At 41.5% G+C, this 22,336-nt stretch overlaps 1 protein-coding gene across 3 annotated transcripts in view; it reads right to left on the reverse strand.

The window, feature by feature from the left end:
- FAM193A (family with sequence similarity 193 member A) overlaps positions 1-21,936 on the reverse strand; it is a 174,128-nt gene extending 152,192 nt beyond the window's left edge. Inside the window, exon 1 of one of the 3 annotated variants that reach the window (XM_060148847.1) lies at positions 21,861-21,936. The gene's annotated coding sequence lies outside the window, so the exon portion shown is untranslated. Of the gene's footprint in view, positions 1-21,399; positions 21,629-21,860 lie in introns of those variants that run through there. The other 2 variants (XM_060148851.1, XM_060148850.1) reach the window with 2 other exon arrangements.
- Positions 21,937-22,336: the final 400 nt, after the last annotated feature.

Consider the following 22,336-nt stretch of genomic DNA (forward strand, 5'->3'; position numbering starts at 1 on the left):
CTGGAGTAGCATTTCTCATATCAGACAAAACAGACTTTAAAATAAAGACTATTACAAGAAAGAAAGAAGGACACTATAAAATGATCAAGGGATCAATCCAAGAAAAAGATATAACAATTGTAAATATTTATGCACCCAACATAGGAGCATCTCAACACATAAGGCAAATACTAACAGCCATTAAAGGGGAAATGAACAGTAACACAGTAATAGTAGGGAACTTTAACACCCCACTTTCACCAATGGTGAAATCATCCAAAATGAAAATAAATGAGGAAACACAAGCTTTAAGTGACACAGTAAACAAGGTGGACTTAATTGATATTCATAGGACATTCCATCCAAAAACAACAGAATACACTTTCTTCTCAAGTGCTCATGGAACATTCTCCAGGATAGACCGTATCTTGGGTCACAACTCAAGCCTTGGTAAATTTAAGAAAACTGAAATCGTATCAAGTATCTTTTCCGACTATAACGCTATGGGACTAGACATCAATTACAGAAAAAAAAACTGTATAAATACAAACACATGGAGGCTAAACAATACACTACTAAATTACCAAGAGATCACTGAAGAAATCAAAGAGAAAATAAAAAAATACCTAGAAACAAATGACAATGAAAACACGATGACCCAAAACCTACGGGAGGCAGCAAAAGCCATTCTAAGAAGAAAATTTATAGCAATCCAATCCTACCTTAAGAAACAAGAAAAATCTCAAATAAACAACCTAACCTTTCACCTAAGGCAATTAGATAAAAAAAGAACAAAAAGACCCCAAAGTTAGCATAAGGAAATAAATCATAAAGATCAGAAATAAATGAAAAAGAAATTTAGGAAACAAGAATAAAGATAAATAAAACTAAAAGCTGGTTCTTTCAGAACATAAACAAAATTGGTAAACCATTAGCCAAACTCATCAAGAAAAAAAGGGAGAAGACTCAAATCAACAGAATTAGAAATAAAAAGAAGGAACAACTGACACTGCAGAAATACAAAGGATCATGAGAGATTACTACATGCAACTATATGCCGATAAAATGGACAACCTGGAAGAAATGGACAAATTCTTAGAAAAGCACAACCTTGCAAAACTGAACCAGGAAGAAACAGAAAATATAAACAGACCAATCACAAGCACTGAAATTGAAACTGTGAATAAAAATCTTCCAACGAGGACTTCCCTGGTGGCGCAGTGGTTTAGAGTCCGTCTGCCGATGCAGGGGACACAGGTTTGCGCCCTGGTCTGGGAGGATCCCACATGCCACGGAGCGGCTGGGCCCGTGAGCCATGGCCGCTGAGCCTGCACGTCCGGAGCCTGTGCTCCACAACAGGAGAGGCCACAGCAGTGAGAGGCCCGCGTACTGCAGGGAAAAAAAAAAAATCTTCCAACAAAGAAAAGCCCAGGACAAGACGGATTCACAGGCGAATTCTATCAAACATTTACAGAAGAACTAATAACACCTACCCTTTTCAAACTCTTCCAAAAAATAGCAGAGGGAGGAACACTGCCCAACTTGTTCAACAAGGCCACCATCACCCCGGTACCAAAACCAGACAAAGAGATCACACATACACGCAAAACCACAGGCCAATATCTCTGATGAACATAGATGCAAAAATCCTCAACAAAATAGTAGCAAACAGAATCCAACAGCACACTAAAAGTATCATACACCATGATCGAGTGGGGTTCATCCAAGGAATGCAAGGATTCTTCAATATACACAAGACAATCAATGTGATACACCACATTAACAAACTGAAGAATAAAAACCATATGATCATCTCAATAGATACAGAACAAGCTTTTGACAAAATTCAACACCCATTTATGATAAAAACTCTCCAGAACGTAGGCATAGAGGGAACCTACCTCAACATAATAAACGCCATATATGACAAACCCACAGTTAACATTGTTCTCAATGGTGAAAAGCTGAAAGCATTTCTTCTAAGATCGCGAACAAGACAAGGTTGCACACTCTCACCACTATTATTCAACAGTTTTGGAAGTTTTAGCCACAGCAATCAGAGAAGAAAAAGAAAAGTAATCCAAATCAGAAAACAAAAAGTAAAACTGTCACTGTTTGCAGATGACATGATACTATACATAGAGAATCCTAAAGATGCTACCAAAAAACTACTAGAACTAATCAATGAATTTGGTAAAGTAGATACAAAATTAATGCACAGAAATATCTTGCATTCCTATACACTAATGGTGAAAAATCTGAAAAAGAAATTAAGGAAACATTCCCACTGACCACTGTAACAAAAAGAATAAAATACCTAAGAATAAACCTACCTAAGGAAACAAAAGACCTGTATGCAAAAAACTGTAAGACACTGATGAAAAAAATTAAAGATGATACAAACAGATAGAAAGATACACTATGTTCTTGGCTTGCAAGAATCAACACTCTGAAAATGACTATACTAACCAAAGCAATCTACAGATTCAGTGCAATCCCTATCAAACTCCCAATGGCATTTTTCACAGAAGTAGAACAAAAAAATTGCACAATTTGTATGGAAACACAAAAGACCCTGAATAGCCAAAGCAATCTTGAGAAAGAGAAACGGAGCTGGAAGAAGCAGGCTCCTGGACTTCAGACTATACTACAAAGCCACAGTAATCAAGACAGTATGGTACTGGCACAAAAACAGAAAGATAGATCAATGGAACAGGATAGAAAGCCCAGAGATAAACCCACGCACATAAGGTCACCTTATCTTTGATAAAGGAGGCAAGGAAATACAATGGAGAAAAGACAGCCCCTTCAATAAGTGGTGCTGGGAAAACTGGACAGCTACATGTAAAAGAATGAAATTAGAACACTCCCTAATACCATACACAAAAATAAACTCCAAATGGATTAAAGACCTAAATGTAAAGCCAGACACTATAAAACTCTTAGAGGAAAACATAGGCAGAACACTCTATGACATAAATCACAGCAAGATCCTTTTTGACCCATCTCCTAGTGTAATGGAAATAAAAACAAAAGTAAACAAATGAGACCTAATGAAACTTAAAAGCTTTTACACAGCAAAGGAAACCATAAAAAACACGAAAAGACAACCCTCAGAATGGGAGAAAATATTTGCAAATGAAGCAACCGACAAAGGATTAATCTCCAAAATATACAAGCAGCTCATGCAGCTCAATATCAAAAATACAAACACCCAAACCAAAAATGGGCAGAAGACCTAAATAGACATTTCTCCAAAGAAGATATACAGACTGCCAACAAACACATGAAAGAATGCTCAACATTACTAATCATTAGAGAAATGCAAATCAAAACTACAATGAGGTATCACTTCACATCAGTCAGAATAGCTATTATCAAAAAATCTACTAACAATAAATGCTGGAGAGGGTGTGAAGAAAAGGGAACCCTCTTGCAATGTTGGTGGGAATGTAAACTGATACAGCCACTATGGAGAACAGTATGGAGGTTCCTTAAAAAACCAGTATGACCCAGCAATCCCACTACTGGGCATATACCCTGAGAAAGTGATACTTCAAAAAGCGATACCCATATACTGTGCATATGCCCAGTATATACTCAGGGTATATACTGGGCATATACCCTGAGAGAGCGATACTTCAGAATATATATGCTCTAGGCAATCCCACTACTGGGCATATACCCTGCGAAAGCGATACTTCAGAAAGAGTCATGTACCACAGTGTTCACTGCAGTACTATTTACAATAGCCAGGACATGGAAGCAACCTAAGTGTCCATCGACAGAAGAATGGATAAAAAAGATGTGACAGGGCTTCCCTGGTGGCGCAGTGGTTGGGGGTCCACTTGCCGATGCAGGGGGCGCGGGTTCGTGCCCCGGTCTGGGAGGGTCCCGCGTGCCGCGGAGCGGCTGGTCCCGTGAGCCATGGCCGCTGGGCCTGCGCGTCCGGAGCTTGTGCTCCGCAACGGGAGAGGCCACAACAGTGAGAGGCCCACGTACCGCAAAAAAAAAAGAAGATGTGACACATACATAGAATGGAATATCACTCGGCCATAAAAAGAAACGAAATTGAGTTATTTGTAGTCAGGTGGATGGACCTAGAGTCTGTCATACAGAGTGAGGTAAGTCAGAAAGAGAAAAACAAACACCGTATGCTAACACATACATATGGAATTAAAAAAAAAAAGGTTCTGAAGAACCTAGGGGCAGGACAGGAATACAGACATAGACGTAGAGAAGGGACTTGAGGACACGGGGAGGGGGGAAGGGTAAGCTGGGATGAAGTGAGAGTGGCATGGACGTATACACACTACCAAATGTAAAATAGATAGCTAGTGGGAAGCAGCCACTTAGCACAGGACATCAGCTCGGTGCTCTGCGACCACTTAGAGGGGTGGGATAGGGAGGGTGGGAGGGAGACACAAGAGGGAGGGGATATGGGGATACACGTATGCATAAAGCTGATTCACTTTGTTATACAGCAGAAACTAACCATCACTGTAAAGCAATTATACTCCCATGAAGATGTTAAAAAAAACAAAACAAAACACTTATTGGTCTATGAACAAGGTTACAATGCCCTTAAAACTTTTCTGCATTTAATAAACTTCCAATCTAGTAAAAGACAATAAATGTGCAGGTACATACAAATGTGTTACATGTCATAGAGCTAACGGCTGTAGCTGAGAGAGGATCAGGGTACGCAGAATGGAGAAGGAAGCATCAGGTTCACCCTGAAGGACTATAGGAGTCTTCGGAGGCAAAACTGGAAGGAAGGGTGAGGGTGAGAAAAGAGAGGAAGTGAAAGAAAAGCTTTCCTGGAGAGCAAAAGTGGGGAGCCAAGATCCAAATGAGGTGTGAGAAAGCACAGGATGATGGGAGAAAGGAAGAAGGGACCCAGCTGGCGAAAGGTCCTGCCTGGTCACCAGCACGTGGCACTCCTGTGGAAGGAGTCCAGTCAGGAAGACCTGAGCAGCCACATAACAGACTGTATGTCCGGGAAGGGCACAGGGTATGGCTTTGAGGTCATCCTGCATCTATTACCAGAAGCAAAGAAGGCACTCAGACTCAGTTGATGAATGTAATTTACATGTAATAAAAAATACACTCAAACCTACAAAGATACAATAACATAAAAACAAAATTGTATTTTTGCAAATTTGTCTTTCTTATTAATACTGAAAACATTTTATATCACAAAAACTCATGAGAAAAAATTTTAAGAAAACCAGTGTGACTGAATGTACTTTATTATTTTTTAAAATCTTGGTATGTTTGTGTTAAAACCAGATTTCTGGAGCACTATAAATTCAATTATTTAGAAAGCTAGCTTTACTGCCAGTCTTCACTGAAAACGGTGCTTCTCCTTTATTGACACACAGATCTAAAGGGAAGAAATACACTGCTGGCTGTATTTACTAAATCATGTTAGTCAATTTTCAATCCTATCAATCAATTGCACAAGGATTTTTGTTGAAATTCAGCTAGTCAATTTCCATCTTAATCATCGGAGTTCTTTGTTCTTACACAGAATCAGGAAGCAAAACATTCTTGTATTTTTAAAAAATAAGGTTAAAATTAAGTGTTAACAGGAAATTTTAAAACAGGCTAAAAGTTCATTTCCAAGTTTGAGGGTGCAGTAAAATGACTATTTACGTTATTCTTAGCAAAACAAAACAAATAACGAAGACAACTCTATATATCCAATTTCAAAATGCTCTCTAAAGCAAGAGTTTCTTTCAAAAAGCAATTTTCTACTCATTGTTAAAATGTCACCTTTACTTTGAGAAAGCAGATTAAGTATTTATTTTCTCAAAAATACTAAATTTGCTAGGTAGCTTTCTACTGACAGCCGCTCATTACAGAAGAGGTCCGCAAACCTGGACCACTTGTCCTTAAGTAAAAGAAAAACACTCAGTTCACCTCAGAATAGGCAATGCTTTCAATTTTGCCACAAGATAACCAGCAAAGCTCTGTGTCTTGCCAAGTATTTTCATAGTTACTCCCCATCTCATCATAAACATTGTAAAGATTTACTACTTTGTAAAGGTCTCAGGCTGATCCCTTCTGTGCTTCTGGCTTCAATTCGTTGCTTTAAGAACTTCTCTATGCATCATGCGCTGAATAACTTTCACGTGTGCTGTTCTTGCTGCAGTCCTACCCTATCCAAGAATTTTTTTTAAATTACAGTGGCTGCTCCATCACTGGTTATAGCTAGTTTTCGCACAAAACCCTGTTTATTAAAGAAGTCGTTTCAGAATATATATGCTCTAGGCTATTCAGCAGCTCACACACACACAAAAGTACTCAATCTGAATCTACCAAAAAGCATAAGCTGAAAACTGTTAAGAAACAACGGTGTTTGCATCATCCCAGGGCAAACCCTCCACACATCATTTATTCTAATAATTTACTTCTTGCAAATCTTCTGCAATATATTCTGTGAATACCCCAAAAGTATTTGCTATCAAAGGAATGTGTTTATTTTGTTGCCATTTTGCTTCCCGGGAATTTTTCAGCCCTTCTGCCTACTTCCTCACTCCCAGCTAGAAGAGCTGGATTTCCCAGTGCGTGCCTGTGGCCCTTTTGTCTGTTAGTATTAGACAAGTACAGAAGATGCTGTGGATTAGCTTGACCAGCTCCACGGCTGAGTAAGGTACTTTTGTTCTGCAAATCGTTCTCAGCAGCGCAGCCTAGAGACCCTGTCCCACCAGCCCTTTCCAAAATGTTGTATGTTCCTGATTCTCCGTATTAAATGCCTGTCTGTGCAAAACTGGCTGCAGTTGCTCCTGCAACTGAACCTTATAGAAATGTAAGTTGCCTCAGAAGGAGTTTATCCTTAAGCTTAATGAAATTTTATAAAGTACTCGATGGAACATTATATGACTTTAAACACTGCTGCAAAATGCATAGGTGCTGTTTCTCTTCCGGATGCTTAGTCTGTACATATTCTGCTGACTGTGAAGGCTATATACTTTCCTTCTCTAAATCTCAAGACAAGATAACCACTTTGGGGCTTCCCTGGTGGCGCAGTGGTTAAGAACCCGCCTGCCAATGCGGGGGACACGGGTTCGAGCCCTGGTCCGGGAAGATCCCACATGCCGCGGAGCAACTAAGCCCGTGCGCCACAACCACTGAGCCTGCGCTCTAGAGCCTGCGAGCCACAACTACTGAAGCCCGCGCGCCTAGAGCCCATGCTCCGCAACAAGAGAAGCCACCGCAATGAGAAGCCCGCGCACCACGACAAAGAGTAGCCCCGCTCACCGCAACTAGAGGAAGCCAGCGCGCAGCAGCAATGAAGACCCAACGCAGCAAAAAATAAATGAAATAAATAAATTTTTAAAAAAGATAACCACTTTGGACATGATTAGTCATTAATAAAAGTGGATATAGGGCTTCCCTGGTGGCGCAGTGGTTCAGAGTCCGCCTGCTGATGCAGGGGACACAGGTTCATGCCCCGGTCCGGGAAGATCCCACATGCCGCGGAGCGGCTGGGCCCGTGAGCCATGGCCGCTGAGCCTGCGCGTCCGGAGCCTGTGCTCCGCAACGGGAGAGGCCACGGTGGTGAGAGGCTCGCATACCGCAAAAAAAAAAAAAAAAAAAGTGGATATAACTCCATACTTCTAATAATCTTTGAGAGTCAATTATCAGTTCTGCTGAGATCATTTTCGCAACCTCATTACATGGTTAATAGTTTGTGCAGGAAGTAGTAGCGGTGGCTCTGCCATCAATTTCCTTGTTGTTTCATATGCTTTCGTTATGGGCAGTATCTCCAATCCAGGGTTTCTTTTAAGACTGCCTGTTTTGTGAGGACCCGTTTAATTAAAACTAGACAGCAGAAGTCATGAACGTACTTAATGAACACTCATTAACTGCCATGGGCGGCAACACTCTGTTAAGTGAACAAACATCCTCTATTGACTCAAGGTACCTCAGAAACCACACAAGACTCATGATTCTGAAGTACAGATCAAGTGAGGGCGTCAGTATCGACCCACATACTAAATATCTGTGAAGTGTAATGTCTTACTTGAAAACATAAGGACTAATATGCTCTTCCTGCAGCACCAAGGAGCACCTTACTTACTCCGCGTGGGCCTCTGACGTATACCACACGTTAGAGACCCTTGCAGGGGGCAATGCATGGTCTCTCAAAGCGTGTGACCAAAGGAGTGACAACCAGAGAATCATAAAGTTGTAAAGAACGTCAAGATTATCTAGCACAATCTTCTTACCTGAGAGATGTGTCCAATGTACAACCACATACAACTGGCCTGAGATCTTTAGAAAAAAGCTTCTCTTGATAAACTTTCTAGCAAACAAACCAGTAATACCTAACCACTATTTTGTAATGTGGAAAGAAGAGTTTAGTCTAAACGTGGACAAGCTGAGTTCACTTGGCACAGACGAGGGGAACACAGGCCTCCGCCATCATTCTAGTGAGCACAACCATAGTGGCAGACTTAATCAACCGTGTGAGTTTCTAACTATGGTCAGAAATCTCTACCAACACATGGTAAAAATATCAAGTATAAGTCTGAACTTGAGAGGAAGAATGGGACATAGACTCACCTGTAACAAGGTGAGTGCTGTTAAGTGTGGGGGGAGAAGAACCAGGACCCGGCCATACAAAGAAAGGCAAAAGAGAGTTCCAGAAAGGCATGTATGATCAAGGTCAGATGCAACAAGCTCAAAGGGTATCAGAATTTAAAAACAACTACAGGATTTTTTAAGTATGATCACTTAATGACCTCTGGGAAGGCTGATTAAAGTGGTAGATGAAAGAGCTAGATCAGGGAGGAAAACAGGAGTTGAGGGTGAAGGAAGTAGAAGCAGTGTTAACCAGTATCATTATCCATTATTTCAAGTGATTTGACAGCAATGGGTAGGACAACGCCAGACAGAAATGTGCCTAAAATGGTTAAGCAAGGTCAAGAGACAGACTTGAGGGGAAAGGGAAGATGGTAAACTCAAAATCTGAATGGAAAACAACCCAGTAGAGGAGGAAAGATTCAAGACCCAGGAGAGAAAGGACAAAGAGCTTTGGAAAAGACCCTCAAGTAACATATTCACACACAAATTTTGCCCTGAGTTCCCATGGGTTAATAGACTCACTCAAATCTATCAGTTAAGAACCTCTGGAGTATAGGATTAACTTTGAAAAAAAGGACAAATGCTTTCTTCCAAATTAGAAGACAAGGACAACACATTTCAGAAAAAAGGGAAAGAGGGAGAAATCGCAGGAGCTCACATCAGCTGGCCTGGATCCCAGAGCAGCGTTTTCTGAGTATGTACTATATACCGAGTAAGCCACAGAGCACGGTTTACAGAAAACATTCCAATAACCCAGGGAGTGCAATCCAGCCTAACCCAGGGCTGTGGCCAAGCTAAGGACAGGTACCAAGGGAACCCAGAGGGAGGCAACAGCCTGGCCTAGGGTGCTGAAGGCAACACTTCCCACACGGACGGACGGCACGTGACCTCCTCCTGGAGAGACGGCAGTTAACTGGGCAGTGAAGGCAGAGAAACACTGCGCAGAAGCAGCACCGGGAAAGGCACAGCAGACACGGCCCGTTCATGCTATGCAGGCCGCACCATACAGGGAGAGCAACATGGCTACTGTGGTGCCAGACAAAGGTGGTGGCAGCCGCGGAACAACAAGGCAGAAGGAAGCTAGCTAAGAGCAAGAAGGATGGGAACCTGTCCGTCAGCCAGTCTGGCAGACAAGGCGCCGTAGGAAGAACACGTGAAGGTGTCATCAAAGAAAAGTGAAGGCTTCCAGCTACTCAGGCCAGCGGCAGGTTTATGTGCAGAAAAGGTGAAGAAAGTAGTAGCAAAGCCTGACTTAGAGACAGACAAGACGTACAGACTGGGATGAGAATAAGCAAGACTAGAATAACAGGAGGATTTTATATCTTGGGTGACTACTGATAAGTAATGAACGCCACCAGGAGCTGAAAGGTACAAGAGAGGACCCTCGCTAGGACAATTAAAAGAAGTTTTCAAAGTCAACTCTTTGGGCCTCACTTTCCTCAGCTAGCAAATACTGTCTCAGCAATAAATGTGTGTTCTGCTGTTGTCCCGCCCAGTTCTAAAGTTCTATGAGTCTATGATTTGCCAATCCCAGCATTCCAACCGGAACACTGGTACGGGCATCAGTAAATGTGCAAACGCATAAAGGAGTATCAAATCATGGTTTGCAGAGAGGCATGTAATTGGAATGACTGGTTGACAGATCCAACCTTGCTATTTTTCTTTTTAAAAGTGAGATACAATTGTTCTTTTAAAGGAAAGGAGTATATTGGGGAGTTCTCTGGTGGTCTAGCAGTTAGGATTCGGCACTTTCCCTGCTGTGCCCCGGGTTCAGCCCCTGGTCGGGGAACTGAGATCCTGCAAGCCACCCAGCGCAGCCAAACGAAAAAAAATAACAACAGAGAATATTGACAGTAACTACAATTTAAACCACTTAATGAGTAATGCTGCTTTTTATGCTTTTAAAAACAGAAACCAAAAACAATATTATAAAGAAAGTCAAGAATTCACTTATGGAATGTCTTTATGCAAGACAACCAAACAGCTTTGGCAAAGGGCTAGTAACTCCCTTCTCTAAGCTGTCCTGAGCATCAACTAGGGATGTACCTGCACTGACAGGTCACCCCCTTCAGTAATCTCTAAAGAGGGGGCTAAGCTCTCAGCAGGAACTTGTAGACAGTGTTTCCCTTGCTGGGCTACTTTCACCACAGTGGAATAACAGCCAAGCACCTCTAGAGAAAAAAATTAGCTTGTCGCAAACTATTAAATAGTTAAGGATCTCACTGAATTTTAAAATAAATATATAGGGACTTCCCTGGTGGCACAGTGGTTAAGAATCCGCCTGCCAATGCAGGGGACAGGGGTTCGAGCCCTGGTCTGGGAAGATCCCACATGCCATGGAGCAACTAAGCCCGTGCACCACAACCACTGAGCCTGCGTTCTAGAGCCCGCAAACCACAACTACGGAGCCCATGCACCTAGAGCCCGTGCTCCACAACAAAGAGAAGCCACCGCAATGAGAAGTCCGCGCACCGCAATGAGGAGTAGCCCCCGCTCACTGCAACTAGAGAAAGCCCGCGTGCAGCAACCAAGACCCAATGGAGCCAAAAATAAATACAATTTAAAAATAAATAAAATTAATATAATATTACTACTATATTTTAAACATAAGTACTAATTAGCTTTTGTAGAACATTCTTGAGGAAAATAAAAATCAATATTCCCATTTCATAGATGAGGCAGCTAAAAATAATTAAAATTCTAAATCACTAAATGCAATGTGGTGTCCTGAATTCAATCCAGGAACAGAAATAGGTAATTTGTGGAAAAATCAGTGAAACCCAAATAAAGCCTGTAGTTAACAATATTGTACCAATTTTAATTCCTTAGTTTTGACAAATATACAAAGGTTAAGGGAGACGTCAACATTAGGGAAAGTTGGTTGAAGGGGCTATGAGAACTCTCTATACTAACTTGGAAACTTTTCTGTAAGTCTAAAATTACTCCAAAATAAAAAGGTTGTTAAAAAAATCCTGGGTCATCGGAAGTTAAATTCCTTAACTTCTCATTCAGTTTCAAGATGTAACTAATAATGTACTCAAATCAAGAGAAAAATGTTCTCTGTGTTCTATGAATGAGAAAAAGTTAATTTCCACAGGAGGTGTGATAGATAATTCAATGCCACAAATATTACTGGAATTACTCTAAGATAACCTAGAAACTAACATTGATTTGAACTGTTAAAAAAAAAAAAAGTCTCGTAGGCTCATGAAATACAAATTATTCAATTTCAGCTCATTCTGGTTATATGGTCTCTAAAATAAAATCACCTTGTGTCTCCATCTGTATTCAGAAAGCCTATAGAGTCAAAAAAAAGTCCAATAGAGAGTCATACAATGCAGAGAAGCACCCCACACTAGCACCAAATAGATATTCAATTAGTAATCAAGCCAGGAAAAAAGGCCTCAAGTTAATAAACATATTCCAAGTAAATGAAATACAAGTAAAGGTGAAAATATGAATATGAATGATTAATGAAAATCAAGCAGCTGTCTATAAGAAACCCACTTCAAATAAAAGTATATAGGTAGGTAAAAAGGAAAAGAAGAACATATACCATGCAAATACCAATTAAAAGAAAGCTGGAATGGCTATGCTAGTATCAGACAAAGCAGTCTTCAGAGCCAAGAAAACTACCAGGGACAAGAGGAACATAAATGAAAAATAGGGTCAAGTCACCAAGAAGACACAACAAACATAAATGTATATGCACCAAACATGAGATCTTCAAAGTACATGAAGCAAAAACTAAACAAACTGTAAGGAGAAATGAAGACATCCACAATTTTAGCCAGACTTCAACACTCCTCTCTCAGCAATTGACAGAACTAGTAAACAAAAAATCATCAAGAATATAGAATTAATGTATAACTGATCACTCTGCTGTACACCTGAAATTAACACAACATTGTAAATCAACTATACACCAATACAAATTTTTAAAAGGAAGGAATATAGCATTAAACAAAAAAATCTAGCTGACATTTGAGAGATCACTCCACTCAATAATAGCAGAATAGGGACTTCCCTGATGGTGCAGTGGTTAAGAATCCACCTTCCAATTCAGGGTACACAGGTTCGAGCCCTGGTCCAGGAAGATCCCACATGTCGTAGAGAAACTAAGCCCGTGTGCCACAACTACTAAGCCTGCGAGCTGCAACTGCTGAGCCTGCGTGTCACAATTACTGAAGCCCGTGCTCCGCAACAAGAGAAGCCACCACAATGAGACGTCTGCGCACCACAACGAAGAGTAGCCCCCACTCACCGCGACCACGGAAAGCCCACGTGCAGCAATGAAGACCCAATGTAGACAAAAATAAATAAATAAATAATTTAAAATAATAATAGCAGAATACACATGTTTTAAGTGCATAAGTAATACCAAGATAGACCATAAAAACCTTAAAATTCTTCAAATAATTAAAATCATAAAAGCATGTTCTCTGGCCATACTGGAATTAGACTAGAACACAGAAACATGATAACAGGAAATTCAAGAACATACTTTTAAATAACCCGTGAAACAGAAAGATTCAAGGGAAATTAGAAAATGTTTTAAACTGAATGAAAATGAAAGTACAACATACCAAAATTTATGGGATGAAGCTAAATTATGGCTAAGAGGGAAATTTATAGCATGTGTATATATACATATATGTATACACACACACATATATATATATATAAAGATATGTATATTGAGAATATGTATATTAGGAAAGAAAAATAGCTTCAAATCAATAATCTAAGCTTCTACTTTAAGGAATTAGAAAAGAAAACTCAAAATAAACCCAAAGAAAGAAATAAGGCAAAGAATAAAATATAAAATTAAAAAAAAATTTTTTTTTTAATAATGAAATCAGGGCTTCCCAGGTGGCGCAGTGGTTGAGAGTCCACCTGCTGATGCAGGGGACACGGGTTCGTGCCCCGGTCTGGGAGGATCCCACATGCCGCGGAGCAGCCAGGCCTGTGAGCCATGGTTGCTGAGCCTGCGCGTCTGGAGCCTGTGCTCCGCAGCGGGAGAGGCCACAACGGTGAGAGGCCCGCGTACCGCAAAAAAAAAAAAGAAATCAAAAAAGAAACATAATAGAAAAAAATCAACAAAACTAAAAGTTGGTTCTTTAAAAATATTATAAACTTGAGGAACTTCTACAAGACTGGCAGAAAAGAGAGAAGACAAATTGCCAATATCAGGAATCAAAGAGAGGACACAGACCTCCACAGACATTAAAAGGATAAAAGGAACACTACCGACAATTCTGCACACATAAACTCAGCAACTAAGTTGAAATGGACCAATTCTTTGAAAAGCACAAACTACTAAAATAGAAGGGAACGATTCTTAATTTGCTTTATGAGACCAGCATTATACTAACACCAAAGCCAGGCAAGGACAATATAAGGAAACTACTTTCGTACATCTTATAAAAAATAGATACAACAAAGCACAACAAAATATTAGTAAAGTGAATCCAGCAATTAATTTAAAACGAGTAATATACCACACTCAAGCAGGGTTTATTTCAGGAATGCAAAGCTGGCTCAATATCCAATAATCAAAAATGTGTGATCTACCACATTAACAGACTAAAAAAGAAAAAACACACGGTTATATCAATAGATTCAAAAACCACTTGGCAAATTTTAACACCTATTGAGAAAATTCTCAGCAAACTAGAAATAGAAACTTCCTCAACATAATAATGGGCATCTACAAAAAAACTACAATAGACATCACACTTTATTGTGAAAGACTGAATGCTTACCCCCTAAAATCAGAAACAAGGAAATTGTACTAAAAGCCCTATCCAGTGCAATAAAGAAAGAAAAAGAAATAAAAGGCATACAGAATAGGAAGCAAAAAAATTCACTATTCACAGACACAATTACCTACACAGAAAACCTAAACAAATCCACAAAAAAACTCTCAGAATACATGATTTTAGCAAGATCAACAGACAGAAGTTGAACACAAAAATTAATCACATCTTTATATACCAGCAATGAATAAAAAGAAACTGAAATTCTTAAAAACACCATTTACAAAAGTTGAAAAAAAAATGAAATAATTTATGAATCTAAAAGACATGTACAGGATATGTATGCTGAAAACTATGAAACACTGATGAAAGAAATCAAAGATGTGCTATACATAAATTCTATCTCAATTTAAAAAAGAATCAAAGATAATCAAATAAATAGAAACACACACAATGTTCACAGACTGGAAGATTCAACACTGTTAACATGTCAATTCTCCATCAAACTGATCTACAGATCTAAGGCTACTCCTATCAAAGCCCAGCAGAATTATTTGTAGACCTAGACAAGCTGATTCTAAAATACATGGAAAAGCAAAATGACTAAATAGCAAAAACAATTTTTTTTAAGTTGGAGGAATCACCTTGTTAATTTTTTAAGGCTTACAGTAATTAAGACAATGTGACATAGGCAATGGGATAAACCCACAGATCAAAGGAACAGAATACAGTCCAGAAATAACCCACACAAATAAGGTTAACTGATTTCTGACACAAGTGAAAAGTCAATTCTATGGACAAAGGGCATCCTTTCAACAAATGGGTTTGGAACAAACCTGACAACTATATGGGGGGAGAAAAAAAAGAACCCCTACCCAAATCTGATACCTTATACAAAATTAACTCAAAATAAATAATAGATCTAAATGTACAACTATGGCATTTTTAGAATATAGGAATAAAATCTTTATGAGGTTTTATAAAAGAAAGAGTTCTTAGACGTGATACCAAAAAGTATGACCCAAAAAAATAACTAGGAAGCCGAACTTCATCAAAATTTAATTTTTTTTCTTTGCAAAAAAAGCAAACAAACCCAAAAAACAGTTAATAAAGTATAAAAACTAGCTACAGGGACTTCCCTAGTGGCCCAGTGGTTGGGACTCTCTGCTCCCAATGCAGGGGGCCTGGATTCTATCCCTGGTCGGGGAACTAGATCCCACATGCATGCCGCAACTAAGACCTGGTGCAGCCAAATAAATAATACATATTAAAAAAAAAAAAAAAGACTAGCTACAGACTGAAAGGAAATGTTTGCAAATCACAAATCTGACATAGGACTCATAACCAGAATTATAAAGAACTCTCAAAACTCAAAACTAAGAAAATAAAACAACTCAATTAAAAATAAGCAAAGTCCTAAAATAAATAAATAAATAAATAAAAAAATAAGCAAAGTCTTAAACACTTCACCCAAGAGTATACAAGAATGGCAAATAAACAAGTGAAAAGTGTTCAATAACAGTAGTCACTAGGGAGGGACTTCCCTGGTGGTGCAGTGGTTAAGAATCCACCTGCCAATGCAGGGGACATTGTTCGATCCCTGGTCCAGGAAAATCCCACATGCTGCGGAGCAACTAAGCCCATGCGCCACAACTTCTTAGCCTGCACTCTAGAGCACGAGAGCCACAACTACTGAGCCTGCGCACCTAGAGCCTGCGCTCCGCAACGAGAAGCCACCGCAATGAGAAGCTCACTCACCACAACAAAGAGCAGCCCCCGCTTGCCGCAACTAGAGAAAGCCCGCGCAAAGCAATGAAGACCCAACGCAGCCAAAAATTAATTTTTTAAAAATAATTGGCACTAGGGAAATGTAAATTAAAACCACAACACCACTACACACCTATTTATTAATGGTTAAAATAATATCTACTGACAATAACAAGTGCCAGCACGGATGCAGAGCAACTGAACTCTCATCATTGCTGGTGGGAAGTCGAACTGGTGCAGCCACTCTGGAAAACAGTCTGGCAGTTTCTTACAATGTTACCACATGACCCTGCTCCCACTCCTTGGTATCTACCCTAGAGAAATGAAAATTTACTGTCACACAAAAACCTGTACACATATGTTTTACAGCAGCTCTATTTATTATCATCAAAAACTAACAGAAGCCCAATGTCCACCAATAGGAGAATGGATAACTGTGGTACATCCATACAACAGAATACTACTTGACAGTAAAAAGGAACAAACTACGCATACCTGCAACAACCTGGATGAATCTCAAAGTGACTAAGCTTAGTGAAAGGAACCAGCCTCAGGAAGTTACCTACTAGGGACTTCCCTGGTGGTCCAGTGGTTAAGACTTCGGGTGGGGGTTGATCCCTGGTCGGGGACCTAACATCCCACATGACTTGCGGCCAAAAAACCAAAACATAAAACAGAAGCAATACTGTAACAAATTCAATAAAGACTTTAAAAATGGTCCACATCAAAAAAAAAAAAAACTTAAAAAAAAAGTTACATACTGTATGATTCCATTTATATGACCTCCCCAGAAGACAAAAGCACAGTAAGTGGCTGTCCAGAGTTTAGGGGTGGGGGAAGAGTGTGACTGCACAGGAACAGCAGGAGGGAGCCTTTCTGGGTAATGAAGTTGCTCTGCATCCTGACAGCGGTACATGAATCCACGTGTGTTAAAGTCCAAACAACTGCACATCAAAAAATATAAATTCGGGAGAGTTCCCTGGTGGCCTAGTGGTTAGGATTCCAGGCTTTCACTACTGTGGCCCAGGTTCAATCCCTGGTCAGGGAACTGAGATCCCACATGCCACAAGCCCAATATATATACATACAAAATATATTTTACTACACGTTAATTTTTTTGATTAGTGTACAGTAAAACCCCTTAGAAAACCTCTCTGGCAGTATCTACTAGAGTCAAACCACATGTATACCTAGCAAATCCACTTAGGGCATATGCTCAACAAAAAGGAACACTCTTATCCACCAAAAACATGTACAGGAATGTGCATATCAGCTTGATTCATATCAGCCATAAAATAAAATAAGCCAAACGTCCATCAACATCAGAATGGATAAATTGTGGAATATTCACGCAACGGAAAACTGCACGCCATGGAAGAGAATGACGACTTGCTACATCAACAACAGGGATGCATCTCAAATATAATGTTCAGCCAAACAGCACCAGCACAGAGTACTTTTAAGTGAAATTCAAAAACAGGCAAAACACGTGAGAAAGTGGTAGGGATGGCGAGGAAGAGAGCAAGGGCGCATTCTAGCATACTGGGAATATTCTTTATCTGTATTCTGTATGTTGAAATATTGGTCCCATGGGTGTACACATACACAGAATATTGTATCACAGAGATGCTCTCTGCAGCTTTACCCACTGTCAAACTTAGCTAAATCACATAAGGTTCTAGATCTTTACTTCCTCAGGTCACTAAGGCAAATGTGCACTAAATAGTAATGACTAAACCTCATTTCGTCACGGCAGCTATTTCTACAACACAGGGAAGGCCTCTAAGTGCATCCCAGTATACCCCAAGATATATAATCATACCATCTGACCACAGGATACACTGTATGGTGGCCTTTAAACATTAATAACATTATGTCCTTCTTGCCACCTTTTCAGCAATGAAAGAGGATTTACGTTATTACAAATGCTCCCTACACTACATGTTTCTCTGACTTTAAAACTGTAATATCACTGTTCGAAATGTACTTTGATCCCTACCCCAAACAGTTTCCTTTTATAAACCTCTAACAGCGTTACAAAAATAGCCCTAAATTCCCATTTGAGCTCTCCAAAAGTGTAAATTTTATGTAATTTGATATCCCAACAGCTAATAACACGGATCAATTTCCACAATACAAAAATTTTGGTAAATAATATGTGTATGACTTAATTTTGCACACCGATTCAACTACAGAATTCTGATGGTATAGATATTTTTATTGTGTGTAAATTCCTAAATGTTTAACTGTTAAAGAGTGGGAAAAGCCAAAATCAGTTTTATTTGAAAAAGCAAAATTATTGGTAATATCAGGTTGTAAAAGTATCATTCACCTTTTTGTCCATAAGTAATATTCATTGTAGAAAAGTCTTAAAGCTTGAGGCATGTGCCAAAAGGAAAAAAGAAAGCCATCAGAACTTCCACCACAAAATATTTTGATGTGTATACCCTATCAGACCTTCCTATGCAAATATATATACACACAGACACTTTACAAAAATGGCCATGCCATGCCGCCTGCAGGATTCAGTTTTCTTTTTTTTTTTTTGGCCATGCCATGCGGCTTGCAGGATTTAGTTCCCGGACCAGAGATTGAACCTGGGCCCTCAGCAGTGAAAGCGTGGATTCCTAACCAATGGACCCCCAGGAAATTCCCACAAACACTGTTTTCTATTTTGTAAGTTTTTCTCTTTCTTAATACATCATGAACACTATGCAAATTACATTTTAAAACAGAAATGCAAAAAAGTAAGATATTTTCATGATATCCTTCACCTACCAAGTTTTTACTCAGGGCTAACCCTGTATTGTCACATTAGAGCAGACCAGCACACTAGGCTGTTAAGAGCGGGACTTGTCCAAGACGCATGTCATCATTTTTACATCACCATTTCACAAGTGGGAACGCTTCATCAATAACACCCTGCAGCAGAGCCCTATAAAGCAAGCCAGGCCAGCCTCCTGAAAACAGCCATCAAGCACATGCACAGCACTGACTGCCACTAGGCACTGTGTAAGCACCTTCCAGCCTCCGCGTGTTTAATTCTTCCAACAACCCTAGGAGCCGGAAGCCACACCACCTAGAAAACACCGCCTGTGAGGCTCTGCCTGAGGGCACAGAACCTAACAAGTCTGTGTCCCCTGAGCTTTGTACACCAGAGTTTTGTTGTGGGCCAAGGACTCTATAAGCTAAGTTATGTTTTCCTACTTATCCTACAGCCCTCATTTCTTTGTAGAAGCCACCTACATGCAAAAATGCCCTCTTTGCCTCAGAAGCCGCCTCTGATGAAGGTGGTCCTGGGTCTAACGCTCAGTGCTGTCCCCAGCACACTGGGCAGTGGGCCTAAGACCCCTCCTGAGAATCAAGACAGTCCTTACACTCTTACTTCTCTTAAACACCTTCTGCCCCGGTGACCCAATATGAAATGGAAATATGCACCCCAAGAATCATAAGCCTCTCTGGGAAATGCAGGGCCAGTACCCATTCACCATTACTTGTTGACAAACGCTGTCTTGGGTGCCTGTTCTGCCCTAGATAAGGTGTCCCAAAAAGCTCACCATCTGTAGGGAAACAATTCAGAGGTTTCAGAATTACATGAAGAATGTTTGTGATTGGCATCACCCTGTTACCATAAAGAGTATCTTTGATGCACTATTATTAAGACACTTGTGAAGAAATTTTAAAACTAAAGACATAACTTTAAAACTTTAAAATATAGTAAAAGAGAATGTTTTTAAAGGTTCAGGTCACAACTCAACAGTACATAAGTAAAATAATATTAATAATTCATTAATAAAATACAATCAGCATTTTATTAATGAAATTGAACGAAAAAGAAAAGATCAAAAAGTATCAGAGTATTGTTTTGTAAAACCTGCTGTGTGAGTGTGTGTGTGGTATATTTTATTGCTGATAGTGGGTCATGGTCAAAACTCTGGATTCATAAGTTTAATAGAAAACAGTCTTGTCAAACAAAAATAATACTAGGTGTATGGTTATGTGAGTTCAAAAGTGTGATTAGAATAATAACTGAGGGCTTCCCTGGTGGCGCAGTGGCTGAGAATCCGCCTGCCAATGCAGGGGACACGGGTTCGAGCCCTGGTCCGGGAAGATCTCACATGCCATGGAGCAACTCAACCCGTGCACCACAACTACTGAGCCTGCACTCTGGAGCCCGTGAGCCACAACTACTGAGCCTGTGCTCTAGAGCCCATGAGCCACAACTACTGAGCCCGTGTGCCACAACTACTGAAGCCGCGCACCTAGAGCCCGTGCTCCACAACGAGAGAAGCCACCGCAGTGAGAAGCCCGCGCGCTGCAACAAAGAGTAGCCCCCGCTCTCAGCAACTAGAGAAAGCCCGCACACGGAAACGAAGACCCAACACAGCCAAAAATAAATAAATAAAAGGAATTATGAAAAAAAAATTAGAAAAAAGAATAACTGAACGGTTATTTTAGCCAAATATTGCAAAGTAATGGAGAATTATTAAACCTGAAATAATGGTATGAAAGGCTAGCATAAGAATTTTTACTAAATCAATAAAAATGGGTGTATTTTACACCCAACTACAGCCAATATTATAAACACTTTTGTAAAGCATTTGTTTGGGCAGACCTGCCAGCCTCGCCTCCCCAGCAGCAACAAACACTGCCCTTAATTTACACTCCATCGATGCAAATGCATAAGCCTCACCCTGGATCCCAAGAACTACACCTGTTTCACTCTCCAGTGTACTGTAAAATGGTAACCTCCAGGGCTACAACCCAGCACCCAAAACAAATCTGACAACATAATCTAAAGGAAGCTCCAACTGCAGAGAACACTGTGTATTCGTATAGTAGTATAAGCATCAGAGAGCCATGCCATATGCAATGATTTCTTATCTGCTCTCACTACATATCGTTTCCAACACAACATTTAGAATCCCGCATAAAACAATTTCTGTCTCGGAATTTGGTACACAAATAAATACTCCTGATGAGGCTTTTGTTGTTACTGTTGCAAATGTCTTTAAAACAACTTAATTTAACAGTCCTAACAACATAACTTTTGAAAAAACCCATTATCTTTCAGGAGACAACTGAATGAGTGGAAATGACTACCAACTGCATACCCACGTACCAGTACCGTGTCTTGTAAAGTGTTGTGACCAAGAGCGGAATAAAAGTGGCAACAATCCACAACTGGCAGAGGCAGTGTGTGCTAGCTGCCTTCAAAAGCAAAACAGAAAAAATTACTACTCAAATTCCTTAAGTTCAAACCCTAAATATATACCTGGGTAACCAGACCACCAATTACCTCTAAAAACTTTTTAAAAGCAGAGGTGAAGAGCCAGGGCCGCCACCTCCGAAGACTGTCAGGTATCTTTCAAATGACCGTTTTGGAGAAGAACAAGAAAACTTCTAGGAGGCACTTCCCGATGATCATTCGCCAGGCGTGGAGGAGGTGGGCACCGCGAGGGAAGCCCCGCTCGTCACCTGACTCACAATTATTCTGGAATTGCACCCGAGTAACCTCAAGGACGACCTCGGCGCGGGGCGACACAGCACCAGCCCGGATCCGTGACAGCGCCGTGCAGGTGGGCAGGCGGCGCCGCGCTCCCGGGAGATGCGGCACCTGGCGCGCTGCAGCCTGGCCCAAGGCTCGGGGCGCGGGTCGGCGGCGCCTCCCACCCTGGCCCGCGGTCCCCGCCGGCCCCGCAGGAGGCTGTCAGGGCGCCACCCGCCCGTGGCCCCCGCCCCCGCCCCACCGCCGCTTACCTCGAAGTAGCCTCCGGGGGCGGCGCCGCCCGCGCCCGCGCCGAGGGGCCCGTTGGCCGCCGCCGCGCCGCCCGGGGCTGCCAGGCCCGTGGCCTGGGAGCCGCGCAGCGCCGCCGCCGGGCCGGCCTTGCCGCCGCCCGCGCCGCCGTTGCCACCGCCCGAGCCGCCGCCGCCGCCCCGCTTGTTCTTCCGGCGCTTGGCCCCGCGCTTGGCGTCGGCCGGGCTCATGGCGGGCGGGCTGGCGGGCGGGGAGGGCGCGGAGCGGGCGCGGGGCCGCGGGCGGCGGCGGAGGGCGGGGAAGGCGGGGAGGCTGAGGCAGCGGCGGGGCGCTCCGGCCGGCCGCGGGCGGGGGGCGCTGCGCGGGGTCGCCTCCGGGCGGGGAGGGCCGGGCGGGTGGGAATTGCGGGGCGGCCGCTGGGCGGGAGCAACGGCGAGTCCACCGGGCCCGGCGCCGCCGCTGACCAGAGTTAGAGTCC

The sequence above is a fragment of the Lagenorhynchus albirostris genome, chromosome 4 (assembly GCF_949774975.1).
Source record: "Lagenorhynchus albirostris chromosome 4, mLagAlb1.1, whole genome shotgun sequence".
NCBI classification, from domain to species: domain Eukaryota; kingdom Metazoa; phylum Chordata; class Mammalia; order Artiodactyla; family Delphinidae; genus Lagenorhynchus; species Lagenorhynchus albirostris.